This window comes from Lissotriton helveticus, chromosome 5_1 (assembly GCF_964261635.1).
Source record: "Lissotriton helveticus chromosome 5_1, aLisHel1.1, whole genome shotgun sequence".
Classification (NCBI taxonomy): Eukaryota; Metazoa; Chordata; class Amphibia; order Caudata; family Salamandridae; genus Lissotriton; species Lissotriton helveticus.
Genome location: NC_136065.1, coordinates 720,498,492 through 720,517,084, shown reverse-complemented (window position 1 = coordinate 720,517,084; position 18,593 = coordinate 720,498,492). Strand labels below are relative to the sequence as shown.

Genomic DNA, 18,593 nt, shown 5'->3' with positions numbered 1-18,593 from the left:
CACTGGTATCTCAAAGCCCAGACTATTAGCTGTGGTAGGTGATATCTATATATATATATATATATATATATATATTCACTGAAAAAACCATAGGTTATAGACCATATATAGTTAGGAATTAGCATTTACAAAACCTTGAAAATTCACTGAAAAAACCATAGGTTATAGACCATATATAGTTAGGAATTAGCATTTAAAAAACCTTATTTTACTCACACAAAACCATTGAAATTCCATATATAGTTAGTTGCACTAACTATATATCGCGCACCCGCAATCCACTGCTGATGATGTCACATATTACATCATTCATGACATGGTCAGTGACATCACTGATGACATCACTGATGACATCTCAAATGACATCACTGATGACATCACTGATGACATCTCAAATGACATCACTGATGACAACATCCAGTGATTATGTGTTTCTGTAAAGTTTAAATATGTTTTACATATTGAAGAATGAGTGGATGTATAAGTGTCTGAATGAAGGTTTTAGTAGGTGCGTGATTGACTGTATGAGTGAGTGATTAAATGCGTCTTACTAAATGCACTGGTTAGTGACTAAACTGTCTGAAAGTGTGCATCAGCATGTCTGTTGTTGTGCAAGCTGCTGCATGTGTTGATCAGTAGCTATATAAGTAGCTATATGGGTTATTGATTGGTTGCACAAGTATTTGTATGGGAGACTGAGTGTGTGTATGGCTGGCTGGGAGGTGTGTGACTCTGTGCAGATCAATGTGTACTTGTATCAGTGATTCTATAAGAGAGTAAGTATGTGTTAGTATATGTTTTAAAATGTAAGGTACTCTATGTTTAACTGTGTAGATTAGAAAATGGAACTGTGATTGATTCTTTACAGGACTGACTAGGTGTGTGAGTAACTCCATGGATGAGTGGCAGAGTGTGAGTGTCTGTATAGGTGTATGAGTGCATATGATAGTGTTGTAAAGATGAGTGATTGTATGTATGAATGATTGTATGGGTGAATGAGTGAATGTGTGTGTAGACGTAGGAATCAGTGAGTGCGTATGTAGTAACTAGTATTGTTGTGTCAATGGTTTCAAAAATTATACTCTGTATTTAACACTGGGTGTAACAGAGGTTATATTAAAGTGTGAGGAGATGCATTGTATTGTCACATTAATGATATCATCATTGATGTGACCATTGATGTCAAATGAGATATCATCAGTGATGTCATTTGAGATGTCATCAGTGATGTCATCAGTGATGTCACTGACCATGTCATGAATGATGTAATATGTGACATCATCAGCAGTGGATTGCGGGTGCGCGATATATAGTTAGTGCAACTAACTATATATGGAATTTCAATGGTTTTGTGTGAGTAAAATAAGGTTTTTTAAATGCTAATTCCTAACTATATATGGTCTATAACCTATGGTTTTTTCAGTGAATTTTCAAGGTTTTGTAAATGCTAATTCCTAACTATATATGGTCTATAACCTATGGTTTTTTCAGTGAATTTCAATGGTTTTTTAATAGCAAATATCATAAGCTGTCGAATGTCAAGTACGTGGTAAGTAAAAACATTTTCGTGTTTATGCACACTGATCTGCTTTGAATGCTACCCCCCACCCCTCATTTCTATTAGGAGTACTCTCTCTTTGCAGATAGTGAAGGGTAGTTAACGCAGCCCTTTGCCCCCTTTGTAATCCGTCGTGCCTGCTTCTCTCTCCATTTGATTGATTGTTCTCTTTGGTTCATTCTCTATTTACAAACAAGCACAGAGTCAAAATACTCTGTTTAGTCTTTGCAGATAGCGAAAAACCGTGTAAAAAAACAAAAGGAATCGAGCAAAATCAGTAGGCCACTAATGGGATCTCTTTTTGACCTCGCTAAAATAGAAACATTAGGAACAACCTGTTGAAAATAGCAATGCGTATGTACATAAGCGGCGTTCATTTGTGTTCACAGTACCCCTTGTTGATTGTTTGAATCGAGCATTGAATTGTTCGAAGTTGGTTCTCTTAAGGATCTTCTCTGCCTGCAAATGAGGAAGAATAGGAATATTCTCTCTCCCTTTGCAGATAGTGAAGGGTAGGTAACGCAAGCCTTTAACACGTCGTACCTATTTCATTCCTCATTGATTGATTGATTGTCCGAACATTGACTGTTTGGGAATTAGTTCTTTTTGGAGGTATTCCCTGTTTGCAAATAAACGTAGGAAAATCTTTGCAAGTAGTGAAAGGGTACGTAATGCGGACCTTTCTCCCCCGTTGTAATCTGTCATGCCTATCTACTCCCCACTGATTGATGCACCTGTTTCACCCGGACCATTTACTAGACATACGTCATCTGGCCCGACCAGAGAGCACCCCTAGTGAAAAAGACATATGCAATAATAACGAAGTGATCACTGTATCCTGTTAACAGAAACTTTAGCATGAAACAACCTGGAAAGAAAAGAATAGGAAATCGAAAATCAGTAGGCCACTGATGAACATGAACTTTTATTAAACAACGAACAAAGAAACGATAACATAACGTAATGATAAAACCTATTAATGTCCTAGAAACAAGAAAACGTTAGAAATATGCCAGTGGTGAGAGACCAGAAAAACAGTAAGAGAAACCAAATCACCCCTCGCTGTCCCACCGCCTGCCACGCCCAAAAAATCGATAGACTAGGGAAAATGCAAGTCAGTAGAACATCCGCCCCCACTCTGGAAACTTCCAAGGTGGGGCAGGGTTCCGGCTACGCCCAGCCGGGAGCAGCCCATATAAAGCAGGTCCTGCTGCCACGCCTCGGCCAGGAGATCCTAACGTAGGGTGTAGCCGGAGGAGAGGCCGAGACCAGCGGGACCCGGCCAGGGGATTGCCTTTACAACGCTGAACAGTTGCAGGGGGAGGGGAATGTCTCCTCGACCCTCCCCTCTCTCTCCCAGTCCGGCCGCGGTGGCCCTTGAGAGTTGCAGGTAGTCCCGCCACATGCTCTTCCGGTCCGGCCACCAACGGTCGGGGGGCCGAGGCCGACGGGATCCGGCTGCAGCCAATAAACCAAGAAACCCGTTAATGGGGCCAGAGCCAGGGGCGTCCGGCCGACATCTACCGGAAGCCCGGCCCGAAGACGGACGGGACACTTCTTCTTTCTTGAAAAATGGCTGCGACAACACTGGGGGGGGGATGTCTTGCACATGCCTCCGACCCCCCCCCCCTCGTCCTCATCGCCTGGTCCGGCCATAACAAATCTCAAGCGAGACGCCGTGGGGTGCACTGGGAGGGAGAGACGGTGCGAACAGGCCTCTCCTGCCTCCCCAGGTGGAGGCTTCCCAGCTGCACCCTCAGCGCTCCAGGCGCCCGGAAAAGGGTTCTTCCACTGTGGCTATGCTGCAACGTCTCGCCCGGCAGGGTGGAGCCCGTCCGCTCATTTGACCCCGCGATCGCCAGTAGCTACCGAACTCTCAAAATGGCGGTCGACCTGGCAAGAGCGGGCCCAGCATAAAGAAATGGCCCGGTCACTGGTTGACTCCACCACCGTAGTCCTCCACGACCTTGAAGATTCTAGAGGAGCCGCGGGAGTCTCCGACCCCCGATGGGGAATGACTGCCATGATCACCCGTGGAGTGACGAAACTGTATCCGCGGGACGTCGGCGCCAGCCTCACTTTGAATTACTAGAATCCTGCAGACCTCACTTCCGGTGAAAGCACAGTGTGACCCGGTAGGAAAAATTGTTGCACCCCCTCCCCTTTTTGACTGATAGTTCAAACCACCGATCCTTTCCTTTGCCCTTTTAACGGAACTTTGGACTGCCTCCCCCTCTTTTACATTTTCTAGAGAAAACAAAACATTAACCACTACAATAGCATAGCAGTTGACACCAGAACTGTTTTCAAATTGAAAACCAACAACATCTTCAACAGAATCCTTTTTGTTTCTGCTGTGACCCTGCTACAGCACAGGCATTGTCCCCAGCAGTAATTCTGCAATGCCGCTAAGAATAGCTGTGGTGCCTACTGGACTCACTCACCCCCGCGGCGCCCCACGCCGTTATTTGCTGGGCGGCAACTTGCTAGACATCACTTTCGTGCCATCTAGATTTCAGCGCGTTCTGCTGCCTTGGAACTATTCGCACAACAGACCGCTACTGACAACAATATTTCATTATTGGTGCTGTCAATTTCAATAAATCTATTGGATAATTCAAAAGAAATTGCCACGGTCTCTTCGTTGTTTAAATGTTTTTACTGTTTTTGTTTTGTTGTATATATTTATATGTTATTAAAGTTTTATATTCCTACTACTTTGTTGGAGTGCTATATATTTTTAATGTGACACATAATTGTAAAAACTTTGATGTACAAAGAGTCATTCCTGGAATCTTCCGCTTCAGGCTCTGTCCCCTCCCCAATCACAATACAGGATAGTTTTCAGATAGTAGGAACACGTGTGGTGTGACGGATCTCATCGGGTGTGGGCCTTGATCTACTATAACTCCTTTGAAGAGGGGTGATTCTTTACAGCTGGGGCCATAAACTACATCTGCAGGGCTAGCTGATAGCCTGGACAATCGGACACAGAGGAAGAGGAGTGTCAGAGGGTGCGGTAGTGAATAGGGCGAAAGGGAGGTGTCGGGCGGGCACAGTGTGATTCTCAGGGAAGAGCAGCGCAGATGGGGGGAGGTTTATTGCCCATGCATAAGACAGAGAGCGGGGGTGACCAGTGCCTGGGGAAGATGCTTGCGAGGGTGAGGAGCCATGCTACGAATCGACAGCGTGCAGAGAGTGGGTCTGGTCAAGACATCTAAAATGGCTGCCGTGCACGACAAAAGTGTGGCATTTCAAAAAAGGCAAGATGGCGCAGACAATGTTTTTCAACACTTCCTCATTTCCTTCGAATCGAACGTTAACAGACGTTGGGGCATATTACCAAAGTTAAGCGATATTTATCGCTAACGATGCTTACCAACGAATTTTTTACCGCTAAGCATCATCAGAAATTATCGAAGATAAACCTTGCTATTATCAAGGTTTATCACAAATGCGATAATAAACGGCCGCAATGCATGAATATCGCTAAAAACTCAGCGATATTCATACATTACCGAGCTAATGCTCTTAGCCATGTTATCCACCTCCCATTGGATAACATGGCTAAGAACTGCTCAGGGCAGGTGTTACTTTTTGGAGATATTCGCGCTTAGCGCGAATATCTCCAAAAGTTGGTAATAGGAGATAGATATCTTGCATGTTGTAATGCAAGTTATTGTGGTATATGGAACTCATACCATAATCTCTCAGGAAAGCAGAAACTGATCCTTTTGGGACCGCCTAAAAAGGCCTAGGGGGTGAGGAGTACTCTACTTTGCCCCCTTTTCACGTTCCGAACTATTTTATTTTACTCTCTTCTGTAATTACACAAAATAGCAGCGATAAGATGCATCGGAGACACACAGTGAGAGAAAGGAGGCCGGAGATGAAGAAGAGATGTCAAATACACATTGGAGATAATATAGTGGCAGAAGGGAAGTAAATATGAGTAAACTTACCATGTAACATAAAAATGTTGCACTCTATACTATAAGTCTCATTTTATACTACAATCACTTCGCTACAACCTCATAAATTAAAAATAAAAATGAATAATGTCTGAAACAATTTTTGATTTCTAAATATACATTTATTCTTCAGAATTTTCTAAATTTGAAAGAACTAGTAACATGTCCTCATCAGCAATGTCCTCATGAAAAGTCTCCAATAATGATTCTTGTAACTCTATGGTCTCCAAACACTCGATAAATTCGCCATCAAGAGATTGATCAAAAAAATCATTCAAGTCATCTCCTCCTTCTGACAATATTTCATTATTGGTGCTGTCAATTTCAATCAATGTAGTGGAATCATTCAAGTCATCTCCTCGTGACAATATTTCATTATTGGTGCTCTCAATTTCAATCAATGTAGTGGAATCATTCAAGTCATCTCCTCCTTGTGACAATATTTCATTATTGGTGCTGTCCATTTCAATCAATCTAATGGAATCATACAAGTCATCTCCTCCTTGTGACAATATTTCATTATTGCTGCTCTCAATTTCAATCAACGTAGTGGAATCATTCAAGTCATCTCCTTGTGACAATATTTCATTCTTGGTGCTGTCCATTTCAATCAATCTAATGGAATCATACAAGTCATGTCCTCCTTGTGACAATATTTCATTATTGGTGCTCTCAATTTCAATCAATGTAGTGGACAATTCAAAAGAAATTGCCACGGTCTCTTCATTGTGAGCCATTTTATTTTGAAATTGCTTGCTGTAAATTGCAGAAAAAAATAATCACTTTCATTTATCGTTTTTAGTAATACATAATATAAAACTAACGTTATCAAGTATTTAGTATAACAGAAGGACTGCAAATAAATAACAGAAAACATTTTTCAAATTATCTTCAAGTGTACAACATAGTTCCCCTTACAAATTAACAACTCACCTTTTTAAAAGTAGGAAAAGTGTTAGTACTGTGTAAATCAAACACCAGAAATTCACCACCAAAAATTCCTCACAAATGTACCTCAGACAGTAGTATCACAAAATGGCTGTGGTTTCCTCTCATTTGACATATATACATAACCAATTAACTTTCATCACACACAAATACAAACCAAAGTAACATTTTAATTGGTTCTAAATTTCAACACTTTCAAATGTGTTTTCCCCATGCAATTTTCCATAGGACATTTACATACGTCTACAGCCTGAATGGCTGAACGGAATTACACCAAACTTGGCAAAATGGTACATCAAACCTAAGAGGTCAGGAAGGATCTACTATGCCCCCTTATGGTCATTTCCCCCTTCGCTTTGACCTCCTCTTGTCTCTCAATCCTACCGAGAGACAAGATGGCGGCCGCTACGGCCTGTTTGGAATGTTGACAGACGCCGGAGAACCAATCAGCTTCGCAAAGCTCCGTAACGCGAAAAGTACGCGAAGCGGAGCGCTGTTACAGATATATATCTTTTTTTGAACGTTAATTTCTCAAAATCCACTGGAGCACATATATTGAGACCTAGCAAAGGCACATCGGGCTACCAGTCCCTAATATTTTACCAAGTTTCGTGCAAATCCATTCAGCCGTTCGATTATTATTATTATTTTTTTTTTTTGCCCCGCGGGGCCCTTTTAAAACCTCCACATCAAACCTAGGGGGTCAGCGAGGATCTACTATGCCCCCTTATGGTCATTTGCCCCTTCGCTTTGGCCTCCTCTTGTCTCTCGATCCTACCGAGAGACAAGATGGCGGCCGCTACGGACTGTTTGGAATGTTGACAGACGCCAGAGAACCAATCAGCTTCGCTTCACAAAGCTCCGTTGCGCGAAAAGTACGCGTCCTGGGCCGCTGCCCGGTCCGCTGTTACAGATATATATCTTTTTTTAAACGTTAATTTCTCAAAATCCACTGGAGCACATATATTGAAACCTACAAAAGGCACATCGGGCTACCAGTCCCTACAATTTTGCCAAGTTTCGTGCAAATCCATTCAGCCGTTCGGGCTAAAAGTGAGGCCAACCGCCCTATGGAAAACTCAATGTTAAAAACACGTTTTGGGACCCCCCTTTTTTCTCGGCCCCCCCTTGACGAACCCCCCCCAAATTTTCAGGGGCTGCTCAGAAACAAAATGTGCCATTTTCCTGAAAATTTCAGCCAATTCCGTCCACAAACGCCAAAGTTATTAGACATAGAATTTTCAAAAATCCCATAGAGAAAAAATCCTAACTATATATACCTACTGGCGACCGCCAGTAGGTAATATAGAGGCATTGTATATGTACACTCTTTTGTAGCAAGTATAGGTGGTAACGTCTTCCTTCCCTTACAGCCTGCCTCCTCATCAAGTGTCCACGCTGAATTCCCACAGTCAAGACCTATTATTTCCCCCCGCCTTTCCTTGTTTTGTTTCCCTGTTTTCCCCTGGCATGCCATTCGATACTCTAGAGTCTGATAGAGTCGGAAGGCCATAGGGGAAGGCTGAGGACTACTCTCCAAGTTCCTGACGCTCCTGCCCAACAAGCCTGGAAATCATTACATTTCCTTAACCCCTTCGACGCTCATGACGAGCTCAGCTCGTCATGAGTTACGCCTCTCGTACACTCATGACGAGCTGAGCTCGTCATGTAACGCGGATTTTTCAAAAACTCAGCGCACAGCGGGAAAACCGCTAGCGCGCATGAGGTTAATGCGAGTTTTGGCAACAGAGCTCCTCCCTCGCGTCTCTTTCACAACGCAGTAGGCCGTCGCTCACAATGCCTCCCCCCACTTCTCGTACTCACCGATGTGTCTGTTTGCCATCCACCACATCTCAGTTTTTCAGCTTAGATATACATATCTTATGACATTTGGGGCACCTCCCCCCAGAATTCCTTTTTGAAGGGACTGGACACCATTCAGACAACAATATGTCAGACTGCGACCCTTATGTCCTGAATTAGTGTGATGCGTTGAATCCAGAAATTAATATTATTTTGTTGAAGCTCTTGATTGTTCCATTCAACTATCAGGGAATAAAGCACTTGCAACGACTCTTCAACCATTAGCAGATCACCTTAAACGATACTCAAGAAGACAGAAACAAGCTCAGACATCTCCATCTGCATCAAAACACGGAAGAAAGAGAAGACTAATCCTTGAATCCATCTCCTTAATAGAATCAAAAATTCTTGTCGCAATACCTCGATTTTTTTTATCTTGGGCAGAGGTTTGAAGTGTCTGATTGACCACGCTACTTCATGAGAGGGAGCGTTTAAAACCACTTAGCAGTTTCATCACCATTCAGTGGGCTACCACAGCGGAGAAGATATGGTATATAAATGTCAAAACCTGAAGTTTGAATCTTGGCTTTGTTACATGATCAAATTATTTGGCCACTAGGAAAATTACTTCATCTACCTATTCCGCAGTTCACCAACCGTTTGGGAGTGCTAGAGGAGAGGCAATGTGAATGTTACAAGAAGTCATTCGTTCATGTGTAGTTAAATTGTAAATGATAACACCCCTGCTTAATAACTAACACTTTTAACATGCAGACATGAGTGAATTTCTGACTGCAGAAACTAAAAAATAAATCTTTTTTCATACTTCGGTTTCAGATTCTAAAATTGTTTCTTTAAAATATTTCACAGAGCTGGAGGGTTGTAAAATGACGCAGCTGCGAAAAGATAGATTCGAGTTATGTATAAACGTCTCGTTTTCAGTCAACCAACAAAAGAAAAAATGTCAACTACCCTCTTCAACTTTAGTTGCACTTTTTCTTTCAACTGACCGCTTTCGTTTCCACACAGTTGTTTCCCATCTGGTAAGGCTGAAGGCCAAATGAGCGCTTAATAATGCATTTTTCTTCTACTGGGAACAGACTTCAAATGGTAAACACTTAACTAGCACGATAGATTGCCCCCACGGACTAATTGGAAAGCTGATCTCTCAGTGATTTACTCTAAAAACACAAAACAAATTCCCAGCTGTTCACATGTGGAGTGAAGATTATCGCCTTTTTCCCACTTCAGCTTCCAAACGGTAACTTGGTTTCGAAATATTTATTTTGTAAATTCAAACATTTCACGCTGTTAAAGGAAAAACTGACGTTTGGCACGGACGTATTTAATAAATAAGGCATGTTTCAACAGCAGTAGTTTAAACCATATTTCAATGAAATCTGTGGTGCCCAAGTGTCAATAAATGGACCAAGGGTGAAAACACCAATCAAGACCAAGGGACATATTTACAAACCGCCAATGCCACTGGAGCATCACTTTTTTGACATTCTGGTGGCTTTGTACCATTTCACATAGTTACAAGGTGGCGCTAAGCAACTTAACGTGGATTTACCCCACCTTGTAAATACGCCCTTTGCCACCGCAGTCTGTAGTGGCAAAGGGACGAGCAATGGCTGTTGCTGTGGGCGTCCCACTGCAATACCCATTTCTTCTTTACACTGCCCCAGATTTACAAGCCTGGGCAGCACCAAAATCTAAGGCCAGGTAATATCTAGTCTTAAAATAGCGATATGAGGAGAAATTATTAATTTCTCCTCATAGTTTGCTCTTTCTATGTGTGCTGCATACATAGGAAGAGCAAATCGCCATTATTGATTGTTTATGTGCAGGAAAGTATGTGTAGCGCAAGCACCCTTGCAACATGGCGCTAGGGTGCCTGCGCTGGCTCTAGGCAGCCTTTTTTGCGCAATTGCTAGGGTATATGCAAGGTTGTGTCATATTTTTGTAGATATGGCACATCCCTACATTTAAGAAATTTGTACCAATATCATCGTTCCACACAAGTACCTGTCTGAACTTTGAGCTGTAATGAACATGGCACTGGATGTTTGGTGACTTTTACGTAAGTCATAGTGAGCATCTGTAGCTCCATTTCAGAGAAATGACTATTAATTCTTGGTCAGTCTATCTACTCCCGACATTCAACAAGGTCACCAATATTTAAACTGTCTCACGTTGGATTTCTTCACTTTCCTCACAGTTCTTTCATAACGTATTCACAACATTTTGTTTTGTGGATCCTATCACTCCATGCCCCATTATTTCTTTTCGTTCTCCTATAATGTCCCCTCCTGTCTTACTCACGCAAGCCACATTGTCTTGAGATTGAACGAAATCTGCTGTAAAAACGACGACTGCAACCACACTCTCTACTTGGCTGTCAATTTTTGTGTCCGGACCGTTTCGGTATTTTTGCCAAAAGAACCACATAGGTCTTTAAACTTGCTATTCAAATGCAACTGAAAACTAAATCAATCCTTCTCCCACAACACCTTTTTTGTGTCTCCCACTTGCAACACCCATACGAGTGTCTTCCTTACCTTCCCCAATGCTCTTTTCTCTTCAAGTGCCTTCTCTTTCCTGAAATTACCATTTCACTCTATAGAACTCTAATATAGAAATCACGGTGTTGGAAATTTTCTTTTTTTGCCAGAGCAATTTTGGACCGCTGTATGTGCAGAATGACTGCTGCAATATAAAATGGTTGCACTGGCTGTCTGATGCCAGTGAGTCTATGTGCTGGTTGGTTCAAAATTGTTAAACACCAGTGCAGTCATTGTAAATCGGCCACAAGTCATCACTCCAGAAAATCATTAAATTGATATAATGCAATGAATCAGTCAAGTAGTAGTTTTTGTTAGGCAGCTTTGTTGTGATATTTCTCTCCATCATATACATTGGATTACATTTTTTGTCAGTACAACTTTCAGAAATTGTGTTTTCCTTTGATCATGCAGAACCTAGTTAGGGACATTTCTCATTATGTAATGGGATGATTTACAGACAGTTGTAACTTAATTTAGATAATCAGAAGTCAAATAATCGTTCACTACTTTCGATAATCCTTAAAGTAATCCCTGAGCAAGAAGGCTAAGCGAAATATTATTAAAGAAAGCATGGTCTTCAAACCCTCTCACTTTCAGGCACTGGCAAATCTAATAGTTCTGGCCTTGGCATGCGTCCAATTTTTCATTGTTTTGTTTGTGCAAACCATAATGGATTTGATAAATCAGGAAGAAACAAAGCTATGATGTAAAATGCAAAAGAAAAGAGAGTGAAACCCAGAACTCTACTAGTTGGTGTGTAGCTTTAAAATAACAGTTGCAAACTCTCAGACAGATGACTGTCATTTTGGAGCTGGAGAGGCGTAGAGAAAAAAACAGGAGACCAGGAGCACACGAGATGATGAGTGAAACTCACAGCCCTCCGCTGCTGACTTTTTGCAGTGTATTATGACTCCTGGGAAGCACAGAACCATGCAAGGCACTGTAGACCTCGGATCCCCAGATGGCAGAGACACCACAGTAGCAACACTATATTTCCCTTTTGAGGTTCCAGGCTTGTCAGGAAAGGCCAGAAAAAATGATGAACCAATTAAGGGGTATTGACTGCAGAGGGAGGAGCCTTAAAACTTTCACTAGTTGGATAGCCTTTCCATGACTCGAAGGACTAGAATTGACCTCAGAAAATCCGGCAGTCACAGATTGCACTAACCTAGTATTTTGGTTCACCATCCACCCTAACAGGCGAAGGAGTAGAACTCTGATCTACAGGATCAGACACTTAAAGCTTCAGCTTGAAACTTGAAAAGCGGGGTGAATCTTCCAAGGATTTGGAGGACGGAAATTGAAGGCAACAGGATTGATCTTATTAGTTATCCCAAAAGGACCAAAATATCGAGTACAGAACTGGACTGGTACATTTCGAGTGGGCAAGAAACTGGAAGAGACCAAAACTTATCTCTCAAATTAAAGTTTGGGATCAGTCTTCTTAATTCTAGCCTTCATAGCAGAGTTAGAATTTTGTACATTCCGTGCAATCTCATGTCGCTCAGCATCAAGCATCTCTAGAAAGTGAGTGGCATCAGGCACATGAGAAGTAAACAGAGGAGAAGCCAGAAAGGAAGGAGGATGAAACCCCCATATACAGTAAAAAAGAAAAGCAGAATCCTTTGTAACAGAGTGAAGAGAATTTTTCTATGAGAAATCTGCTATATGTAAGTATTTTGCCTACTTGTTTTGAAAGCATTACAAAACACATCAGGTACTGTCCAAGACTTTGGTTGACTCCTTCAATCTATCCATTGGATTGTGGTGAGGACACTGCTTTATAGATTCTCGTGCAGAACAAATTGAGTGTCAACATCTTGAAATGTATTGAGAGCTTCTATTAAATTATGGCGTCAGAGTTTCTGCAAAAGCGGAACCTGTCATCCAGACATCTTCTTGCCATCATGCTGGTAGATGGGTGTTTCAAAAGAAGGGAAAAACACATATAAACTACACCAAAGCTTTGAAATTGCTCACATTCAAAATGGGAATTTCCAGTCTCTATATACCATACAATTCAGTCCATCACTTCTGCAACAAAATATATTTGTAATCTTTCAAATTGTATCTGACGGTGGTGCTAGCTACAGTGACAGTAATGTTGAAAAATATACACATACATTTCATAAAGTTCAAGGTTGTAAAGTGTAAACCCAAGATAACTATGAGCCAATTTAGTGAGGTAGAGCTTTTTAATATACATTTACTTTGTTCACATGTTTGATTCCAACGTTTTCTTAGCCTTGGGCAATCCAAAACACTACTTACATACATCCAAGATATTTTACCAGTGCCAAAAATGTCAATGGTACTAAAGTTCACCTTATATTGATGTGTGAGTGTCCATAAAGTTCTATGTAAATAAAAACATAAGTAAAAGAGATTTTCAGAAAGTGAAAAATTAAAACAGTGAGCCATCATCGTACAGAAATCTTCTGCAGTAACTAGGTTGTGCAGAAAAAGAACACCAGCCTAGTTATAAAGCTGAACAATCTGAATTTGAATGTTAAAAAAATCACATATCTTCCTATACCTAATTTTTCACCACAAAGGAAGTATCTCAACTTCCCTTGTTGAGGTTGCGATCTTGCAGTTTGCATTCCTGCCTTTTGGGTTCTCTAGCCCCAATATGCCTCACCAATATTTTTATGCATTTTAAAGTCACTATCCAAAGAGAGGTTATGATACTTTGGGCAATTGGTTCTTCATGTCTAAGGGCTGTGACATGCTTGGTGCCACCTCACATTAGCTATGAATCTTTATCAACATCTTGGTTTTGTAACATATTGGTGGAATTGTAGGATGTCTCTATATCCAGATTAAACAAGTTTTTTAGTTTTGTTGTAGATATAGTGTATGCCGTTCTATTGCTACCTGAGTCATATGTAAAATATCGATTGGGAATCTGTGATTGTCTCACTCTCACATTATTCGTACCAAACAATAAGATTGGTGGGGATGCTAACATCTTCCATTTGGCCATTTTTCAAGGATCACAGCCTAATTAAACTCTCTAAATGATGAAGATCTCCATTTTAAACATATCGATCTTGAGCATTCTTCATTCCTTATGATGAAATGATTGCCTAGAAAATATTGGTGGTTGGATCACATAGAAGTCGGGAACTTTAGTATGTGAATCAGTTTCAGCTGTTTCGGTTCGGTAGCTTGGTGTCGAATTTTCTTGACTGGCAGAACACATTGACCAGAGAAGTGCACACTGCACGTCAACATTACAACTGTTTGTAGGCTCCATTGTTATTTAGGAATTCTCAAACATAAGTCACATTGTTCCAACCACTAGATTAGTACATACATCATTTGGAAGGTAAACAGTCAGAGCCTTATGAAAAACTTGCCATGAGTTTCTATAAATGTTGCCTGAATAACAACATTTGTAATTGTTTGTAATCTTTTTATGAATATTGTATGCTTTTATGATGGTAAAAGATGCAGTCGAATAAAACTTTCCTTGACTTGAAAAAAATAAAAACAACATTTATCTACAGATGGTGAAAAATATGTAGTAAGAGATTAGCATATCAGACATGACCTGTTTCTAACGATTAAGAATTTCACAGGTTGGCCTTTACTAAGTTGGTCAATATGTGGGCTTGAGTTCATATAAAGAAAATTTGTTTTCATACTGAGCTTTTTGTGGCTCATTAGATAGAGGACATTTCCAGGAAACTAGAAATAGATATTGCTTTAGGGCTGCTCACAATGAGACAGGGAGGTGAGATATTCTCTCAAGTGTGCAGTTAAGCGGCATCCCTGGCACTGATCACACCATTCGGGAAATGTCACGTATCTTTTAACTGCTCTGTAACGTTTCTCTGATTTTCTGTTTATAATTCCCCCCCTGTATCTCACCTTCTTCACTGCAGTTGCAAACGCAATCTGGTTATAATGCACCATCTACCAACAATGATATAAAGAATTTTGAGGTGGCATGCATACTTGAATTTGATTAGAAGCAAAGATGCAATCTCAATTTTGATACAGTTCAGCTCACAACGCTTCTTTGCCTTATATATTTTCCAAGCGTTTCAGATTTCAAGCTCTGGGAGTTACACCTGTGATACTTCCCCTTCAAGGTCTGCATTCTGGTATCCAGCAGGACAAAAAGTATTGGAGTTGTAATATGCATATTTCACATCACCTAAACACTGTCTAAAAAAATATGTATTATATACATCACTTAAAAAACAAAGGATAAAGGGATGTTATAGTTGGGGAATAGGGGAACGTCCCTGTAACCTTTGGATTTTTCTGTGAATATTCTGAGTTTAAAAAAAATTATATTTCCTACACATAACGACCCTGTAACCTTTGTTTTTTTTCAGTGAACGACTAAGGGTTTTTAATGTTGTTTCCTAACTATAAAATCCCTGTAACCTTTAGTTTTTTAAAGTTAATTTCTAAGGTTTTTTTAATTGTATTTGCTAAATGTAACCACTAACCTTTGACAGTGAGTGTGTGAGGCAGTGCATGAGTGTCTCAGTAAGTCTGTGAGTGGGTGTTAGAGTGTCTGAGTGGGTCTGTCAGTGGGTGTGTAAATGTCTGAGTAGGCGCGTGAGTGTCTATGTGGATCTGTGAGTGGTTATGTGAGTGGGTGTTAGAGTGTCTGAGTGGGTCTGTCAGTGGGTGTGTGAATGTCTGAGTAGGCGCGTGAGTGTCTATGTGGATCTGTGAGTGGTTATGTGAGTGGGTGTTAGAGTGTCTGAGTGGGTCTGTCAGTGGGTGTGTAAATGTCTGAGTAGGCGCGTGAGTGTCTATGTGGATCTGTGAGTGGTTATGTGAGTGGGTGTTAGAGTGTCTGAGTGGGTCTGTCAGTGGGTGTGTAAATGTCTGAGTAGGCGCGTGAGTGTCTATGTGGATCTGTGAGTGGTTATGTGAGTGGGTGTTAGAGTGTCTGAGTGGGTCTGTCAGTGGGTGTGTGAATGTGTGAGTGGGCGCGTGAGTGTCTATGTGGATCTGTGAGTGGTTATGTGAGTGGGTGTTAGAGTGTCTGAGTGGGTCTGTCAGTGGGTGTGTGAATGTGTGAGTGGGCGCGTGAGTGTCTATGTGGATCTGTGAGTGGTTATGTGAGTGGGTGTTAGAGTGTCTGAGTGGGTCTGTCAGTGGGTGTGTGAATGTCTGAGTAGGCGCGTGAGTGTCTATGTGGATCTGTGAGTGGTTATGTGAGTGGGTGTTAGAGTGTCTGAGTGGGTCTGTCAGTGGGTGTGTAAATGTCTGAGTAGGCGCGTGAGTGTCTATGTGGATCTGTGAGTGGTTATGTGAGTGGGTGTTAGAGTGTCTGAGTGGGTCTGTCAGTGGGTGTGTGAATGTGTGAGTGGGCACGTGAGTGTCTAAGTGGATCTGTGAGTGGTTATGTGAGTGGGTGTTAGAGTGTCTGAGTGGGTCTGTCAGTGGGTGTGTGAATGTGTGAGTGGGCGCGTGAGTGTCTAAGTGGATCTGTGAGTGGTTATGTGAGTGGTTATGTGAGTGGGTCTGTGAGTGGGTCTGTGAGTGATTGCACGAGTCGCTGAGTGGGTCTGTGACTGGATGCATGTGTCAAGAAGCGATAAAGTAAGCACCTTCAGGCTCTGACACTGAGAAACATGATGGTGTAATGTGTGAGTATCTGAGTTGGTCTGTCAGTGGTTGTGTGAGTCTGTGAGCAGGTAATTGTCTGAGTGGGCCACTCAGTAGATGAGTGACTCTGAGTGAATGACTGAGTGGGTGCATGAGTCTTTGAGTGGGTCGGTGAATGGGAACATGTGTGTCTTAGTGGGTCTGTGACTGGGTGGATGAGTGTCTGAGTGGGTCTTTGATAGCATGAGAGAGTGTTTGAGTGGGTCTGTGAGTGGATGTGTGAGTATCTCAAAGGGTCTGTGAGTGGATGTGTGTCTCTGAGTAGGTTTGTGAGTGGATGTATCAGTGTGTGAGTGGGTGTGTGAGTGCATCTCTGGGTCTGTGAGTGTGTGTGTGGGAGTCTCTCAGTGGGCCTGTGAGTGGGTAACTGAGTGTTTGAATGTATCTGTGAGTGGGTGCATGAGTGTCTGAGTGTGTCTGTCATTGGGTGCATGAGTCTCTGAGTGGGTCTGTGGGTTGGTGCGTGAGTGTATCTGTCAGTGGGTGTGTGGTAAAAAAAAGTAGGGGGGCACACAGGAGCAGGTCCTCATACCAGCTCCCCATGTGACAGTCCTCATGTCCAGCTTGCCTGCAGTCCGCTACCCACCGCTACCCTCTGCTACCTTCAATTTTGTGCCTCTTCTGCTTGTTTTATGCGTGGTTTCTGCCTCTTCCCTCATCGGTCCTGCCCTCTCTTTTGCCTCATTCTGCTCATTCTGCCTGTTATTTTGCCTCTTTCTGCTCACTCCTGACCTCCATTTTGCCTCTTGCTGCTAATTTCTGACCTCTATTGCCTCTTTTTTCTTATTCTATCCGTTATTTTGCCTCTTTCTGCTCCCTCCTGACCTTTATTTTGCCTCTTTCTGCTCATTGCTGACCTTTATTCTTCCTCTTCCTGCTGGTTTCTGACCTCAATTCTGCCTCCTTTTGCTCCCTTCTGATTTTTATTCTGCTTTTTCTGCTCCTTCATGACCTATATTCTGGCTCTTCATGCTCTCTTCTGACCTTTATTCTGCCTCTTGCTGCTCGTTTCTCACCTTTATTTTGCATTGTTCTGCTCGTGTCTGACCTTTGTATTGCGTCTTTCTGCTTGTTTCATACCTGTACTCTGCCTCTTTCTAGTCGCTTCACACCTTTATTCTGCCTCTTTTTGCTCCCTACTGACCTTTATTCTGCCACTTTCAGCACGTTTCTCACTTTTATTTTGCCACTTTCTGCTCATTGCTGACCTTTATTTTGCTCTTTCTGCCCCCTTCTGACCATTATTTTGCCTCTTTCTGCTCATTGCTGACCTTTATTCTTCCTCTTGCTGCTGGTTTCTGACCTCTACTCTGCCTCCTTTTGCTCCCTTCTGTTTTTATTCTGCCTTTTCTGCTCCCTTGTGACCTTTATTCTGGCTCTTTCTGCTCTCTTCTGACCTTTATTCTGCCTCTTGCTGCTTGTTTCTCACCTTTGTTTAGCTTCTTACTGCTCATTTCTGACCTTTATTCTGCCTCTTCCCGCTCGTTTCTCTCCTTAATTTTGCATCGCTCTGCTCGTTACTGACCTTTGTATTGCATCTTTCTGCTTGTTTCATACCTTTACTCTGCCTCTTTCTAGTCGCTTCAGACCTTTATTCTGCCTCTATCTGCTCCCTACTGACCTTTATTCTGCAACTTTCTACTCGTTACTCACTTTTATTTTGCCACTTCCTACTTATTGCTGACCTTTATTTTACCTATTTCTCCTTGTTGCTGACCTTTATTCTGCCTGTTTCTGCTCGTTTCTCAGCTTTATTCTGCCTCTTTCTGCACGTTTCTGATGTAAATTTTACCTGTTTCTGCACTTTTTCCTGGTTTTGCAGGTGGACCCTCAAGGCCCACAACGGTCCCAGTCCACTCCTTACCGTCTGCAGGAGCCGGCATTGCAGCTGCATGGAGGGAGCTGCTGGAAAGGCAGCTTCCTCCGTGCAGGAGCAATCATTTCATCTCTGCTTGTCTGCGGGCAGGGAATGAGATGAAACCTCTTCTTCCAGTGGGCGGGAGCACTTTGAAAACTACCGCCTCTGGAACAGGAATGTGTGCTTTTGCTTGGCAGGAGCTGTCAAAGCTCGAGGAGTCTGAGCGCCCTGACGCATTATTGAAAAGT

General features: G+C 42.1%; 1 protein-coding gene across 1 annotated transcript in view; it reads right to left on the bottom strand.

Moving 5' to 3' along the window:
* SORBS1 (sorbin and SH3 domain containing 1) overlaps positions 1–18,593 on the bottom strand; it is a 1,860,906-nt gene that overhangs the window by 1,551,054 nt on the left and 291,259 nt on the right. The window lies entirely within an intron of this gene.